The sequence below is a fragment of the Pipistrellus kuhlii genome, unplaced genomic scaffold, assembly GCF_014108245.1.
Source record: "Pipistrellus kuhlii isolate mPipKuh1 unplaced genomic scaffold, mPipKuh1.p scaffold_m20_p_26, whole genome shotgun sequence".
NCBI lineage: Eukaryota > Metazoa > Chordata > Mammalia > Chiroptera > Vespertilionidae > Pipistrellus > Pipistrellus kuhlii.
Window position 1 is genome coordinate 4,672,522 of NW_023425525.1, and position 5,826 is coordinate 4,678,347.

Here is a 5,826-nt window from a genome sequence, read left to right on the forward strand (position 1 = left end):
GGGGCGGGTCTCATCCGGATCCCCCGCCCGCGGGGCCGGGCGGCCGGGCGGGACTGTGCTCGTCCCGCCCCTGCAGCGGGGCGGGGGGGGGGGGGGGGGGGGGGGGGGGGGGGCCCGGGGCCGGGGGCGCGCCCGGCGGGGACAGAGGGAGGGCGCTGTGCGGGGCGCTGGGAGCCCGGAGCCAGGGCTGCCGCCGAGGCGGGCGGGGGGCCGGGGGCGGGGCCGGGGGCGGGAGCTGGGGGGCCGGGGGGGCGGGAACGGGGGGGCCGCGGGCGGGGCGGCCCGCGGAGACCCCCCCCCCCGCACCCGGGAGCGGGCTCCGGGCTCAGGGCCGCGGGGCCCTCGGCGCCCGGGGACCGCCGGCCGCGCGGACGGCGGCTCGGCGGGAGAGGGGTGGGGTGTGCCCGCACTCGGTCCCGCATGGATCCGGGTGACTATAAGGTCCTCCCGCTCCTCCGGGGCCGGACCACCCTCACACCCGGTGCTCAGCGAGGCCGGGGCTGCGCATCGCGGGTGCCCCCATCGCTGCCGATGGCCGGTGGGCGCAGGGCCGGGGACCGCCACCTGCACCCCCTGCTCCCGGCAGTTTTCGGGGTGTCTGTCCGGCGGGGAAGCCGGAGGAAGGCGGTGCTGCCTGAGGCTCCCAAGCGGGAGTCTCCGGACGCTGGCTGCGGGCCAGGGAAGAGGCTTGGATCCGGATTCCAGTTACCCCAATCCCCCCCCCCCCCCCTCCCGGCATTCATCTCAGCAAAGCCCTTCCCGACTCCTCCGCTTAAGATGGGGTGACAGCCAGATAAACCCGTCGGAAGGGGAAAATGCATTTAATGCACCCAAACTACCAGACATCACAGCTTGGCCTCGCCCCGCTTAAACACGCTCAGAACCCCTCCATTGGCCTGCGGGTGGGCAAAGTCATCTAATTATCATCTAATGTATTAGATTCTGAAACACTGCGTAGCGCTGAGTGTCCAGGCTGGTGCAGAGGAAGAATCCTAGCATGTTCCTGGATATGTATCCATCCGCTGGCTGCATGTTGCTTTCACACCATCGCGGAGTGGAAAATGCTAAGTCCAACCATGGTGAGCCGGGGACCACCTGTACTCCAGTGAAAGGTACGGACAGTCCACCACCCTGCAGGATCGCTCCTAGTGCTCTCCGGCTTTACTGTCCTCCTCTGCACGGCTCCAGGCACATGTCATGCTCTGTTCATAGCCTGTTCTATCTTTTCCTTCCTAGAATGCCAGCTCCATGAGGGCAGGGTCTTTTGTCTGTTGTGTGTGTGTGTGTTTTTTTATATATACTTTATTGATTTTTTTTTTTTTTTTACAGAGAGGAAGGGAGAGAGCTAGAGAGATAGAAACATCAATCAGTTGCCTCCTGCACACCCCCCACTGAGGATGTGCCTGCAACCAAGGCACATGCCCTTGACCAGAATCGAACCTGGGACCCCTCAGTTCACAGGCCGACGCTCCATCCACTGAGCCAAACCGGTTTTGGCCTTTTGTCTGTTTTGTTCACAATACCCAGCACCTAACAGTACCAGATGCCTGGTGGTCAGTAGATGAAGGTGAAGTTCATTAAAGCATCCTTCTGCTTTGTTTCTCCAACCTGGTCGTAGGGTCTCCTTCGTCTCTGCAGTGCCTGGCGCAGGGTAGGTGCCCATGAACGGCTGCTGGTGAATGAGGGAACAGCCAGGGGTGAGCCTGGCGGTCCTCTGAGGGCCCTGCCTGGCCAGAGGGGCCGGGTACGGGGGAGGGACGAGCACTCTCCTGGCCCTGTCTGGAGACATGTCATCCTGGCTATTGGTTCTCTGCCTCCATAAAGCCATACAGTGATGACTCTGGCTTGTTATCAGAGGTCATTGCCTCCTGACCCGGGCCATGAGTCTTAAGAACGGAATGTTTATGAGGTCCCCACCCTCAAGCCCGTTCTCTATCGGCGTGGGTGACGGCTTATAACTGAGGGTGCTTGAGCTTTTTGGCCTAACGGTTAGTCCATGGCTTCAAAATCACTCCTTTTGTCCCGTCCATCGCCTCTCAATGCGAAGTCTGAGGACACAACTGATCTCTATAGTGCACTCTCAACTTACTGTTGCCAGGCATGGCTCTGAGGACATTACCTGCCTTTTCCAATTACAGTCAATCTTTATATTATTGATAGTTTCAGGTGTGCAGCATAGTGGTTGGACATTTGTATAATTTATGAAGTGATTGCCCCAATAAGTCTAGAACCCATTTGAAAGAAACATTCCAAAAACTTTGTCGTTGAGATCAAATTACATTTAAAATCCTTCTTTATCCCAAATACCTACCGGAACCAAAACATTTCTCAGCTCACAATTTAGAGGCTGATTTCCCCTTTTACGTCCTGTCTGAGAAAGTCTCGGTTATTAGCAGGTCCAGAAAACAAACACTGCCGCTGGCCCTCCGCCTGTGTGTATGAAGTTTTAGTAACTCCATCTGCGTGTGCTTTATTAATGTTTCATTCAGGACCATCTGGCTGTTGCCACAGATCCTATAGACTCTCCCATGTGCCGGTTCTCACCCATCAATAAATGATCAAGTGTCACCAGGAGCAGAAGAGATGAAAGTGGCTGGTGGAGGGAGCAGGAGAGCAGGCCACGTGTGGTCCGAGCCTTCCCCCAGCTGGCCGCATGGCCAGCACATGTCCCGCCACCTCCCCGGTCCCATGTGTGTTTTTTCTGAAGACCGAGCGTTGAACTCTGCGGATGGAAAAGGGGCCGCAGACTAAACCGGACAAGCGCAGAGGAGATGCCCGTGGCAGGTCTTACAGATTCAGAGATGGAAAGTAACCACGTAGGAAGGCCTGAACCTAAAAATTCCCAAGGAAAAGCAGGTCGTGGTGGGTGGCCCATCCTAGGCCTGGACCTGTAGCTTCCTTGACAAAGCTCAATTTTTAAAAAAATATATGTTATTGATTTTTTTACAGAGAGGATGGGAAAGAGATAGTCAGAAATATTGATGAGAGAGAAACATCGATCAGCTGCCTCCTGTACACCCCCCAGCGGGGATGTGCTCGAAACCAAGGTAGGTGCCCTTGACCGGAATCGAACCTGGGACCTTTCAGTCCGCAAGCTGACGCTCTATCCACTGAGCCAAACTGGTTTCAGTGAAAGCTCAATTTTTACTGTGAGCCTATTGTCTTTTTGCATCTAAGACAACACACATGTCAGAATAATCTTTTTAGTCCCTCAGGCCACAACTGCTGAGCTGGCACAAGGCCACAGGACACCTGTCCTGGCCAAGTAGCTCAATTGGTTAGACCAGTGGTCGGCAAACTCATCAGTCACCAGAGCCAAATATCAACAGGACAACGATTGAAATTTCTTTGGAGAGCCACATTTTTTAAACTTAAACTTCTTCTAACGCCACTTCTTCAAAATAGACTCGCCCAGGCCATTGTATTTTCTGGAAGAGCCACACTCAAGGGACTAAAGAGCCACAGTTTGCCGACCACCGGGTTAGTGTCGTCCAGATACTTCAGGGTTGCAGGTTCAGTTTCCAGTAAGGGCACACACGGGAACCAATCAATGAATTCATAAACAAGTAGAACAACAGATCTCTCTCAAATCAGCAAATAAATAAAATTTAAAAAAGTAAAAGGCCACAGGACACCTCATTGGTCTTTGTTCCCAATACCATCTCTATGTGCTGTAAATATTTATTATGAACTGTCCTGTACCCACCGATGTAAGAGAAATATGTCTCTACTTTGTCTTTTTATCCAATCCCAGAGATTCTCGCTCTGCTTCCTCCACCCTCTGAATCCTCCACCAGTGGAGGTATGAACCCTCCTGAAGTGCCTCCTCTGATTCTGATGTATAAAGCAAGCTGAAAAGCGGCCATTCTCCAGAGCATTTTCTCCGTCTACTGAGATTTGGCTTCCAGGCAATCATTAGTTTGGCTCAAATACTCATAAAAATTCTCTACAGGTTTGGACATTCCTTAATTCCAAAACTCAATCTCTCAGATCACTTCACACTTTGATTCTGGGCCAGGAGCTCAAATGCAGGGCTGTGGACCCCCAACCTAGGAGCACTGGAGAGGGGTCCTGTGGCAGCACCTGTAGAGGGCCCCTTGGGAAGGCACCTGGATGACCCTTAAATTAATGTCAGCTGAGTCTGAGGAAACAGCCTCCCAGAATGGCAGAGATCTTTATCCATGTGATTCGAATGAGGAACGAATAGGACCTTCACTTGCCCAGATCTTGATACGCTAAATCCCAGGAATGAGGGAATGAATAGGACCTGGGCACAGCCAAAACTCCTTTGACCTTAACCCCCTCTGGAAATCCATAACGTGCGGTGTTGTCTGTGGTGGGTGTTGACTGTCCCTCCATCAGAGTGACAGCCTCCACCGGGCACCCAGCTCTTGGACCTATTTCTGCCTCTCGGTCTTTTCCTTTAATTTCTTGATCCCCCGCTCCTCCGCTCAGAAACCTGTGCTCGCCCTTTCCGTGCGGGATGCGGGAAAGGGAGAGCACCCACCGCACCTCATTGCCAGGCACTGGGTTATTTCTCTTTTTCAAATTAATTTTAATTTTTTTAATGGGACTTGGGTTACTTCAAGCAAGGAAGCATCCAGTAACATTCAAGGACCTGCAGGGGTGGTGTGGGTAGTGGGTACTGGGTAAGTGGCGGGAAGGCACTGTCGTGGGACTCTCTGCTCCTGAGCCCTGGGCAGGCAGCAGGCACAGGTGATACGCAAGCCAGCACTCAGCACCAGCCCGGCCTCCCGTTCCCCGCCTCCATCCCTGAAGAGTGTCCATAATCTCCCGGAAACTCGTCAATGTCAATAAAAAGGTTATTTCATCTTATTTTTTTCTTGCCCACAGTTCTGTTCTGGCACTTATAAACTCGTGTGTGAACACACTCCGTGTTTAGTTCTACGTCACTGTTTAAATCACCGAGGCTATAATTCTGTTTTATGACTTAGACATCTCAAGTTACACAGCCAGTACCTGTAACGCACTGGGAAAAAATGAATGGGATAGCTTAAGATAAAGTGCTATGATTACTGTTTCACATTTTAGTGCAAATCATAAATCCACATATCCATGGCCTCCTTTTAATACGGTTTATGACTAATTCATTTTAATTGCGTTCATATTAGATGGCATTTCATGTTGTTCTTCCATTTACTGACTTGTAATCTGCTCTTATTTCCATGTTTTATGGAGACTCTTGGCTTCCGATACATTGGGCACATTTAAGGACTCTCTGGTCATGGTCATGTTGTGATTTGTCCAGATGGCTCCCTCTCTGGGACCCCTTTCTGTGTCTTCCGGAATATTGATGGCACGGCCCTTGGGTTTTGCAGAGCCAGGCGCTTACATACACAGAGATGCAAGCGTGCCCTGGAAGAAATGCTCCCTCAGATCTAACACTCTCCCTCCGAGCTGGGATAACGCCCTCTGTCCGCTATGGGCAACTGACTCCGGCCAACGGGGTTTGCCAGAAGGCTCCACTGCCTTAATCACATCCTCCTTCGTTCCTTGTACTATCATAAAAATTATAGACAACCCCAGAGAATTTTATTTTATGTAAGTTATATCTGTAGATATTCACTGTATTAGAAATAGTCAAACTGAGAAATTGTAAAAGATGACTGCATTTAAAATATTGATAGCAAACTCGTTATATGTTGACATAAAAACATAGTTAAATAAAACATAACTATGGTCTCCAAAACAAAAAAGTTAGAGGGAAGCATAGTGTGGCTTTATGATTTTGCAAAGGGCATTCAAGTCCGGATTAAAAGAAGATGTCTGGATTCTCACCCCACTTCCGCATTAACCTGCCCTCTC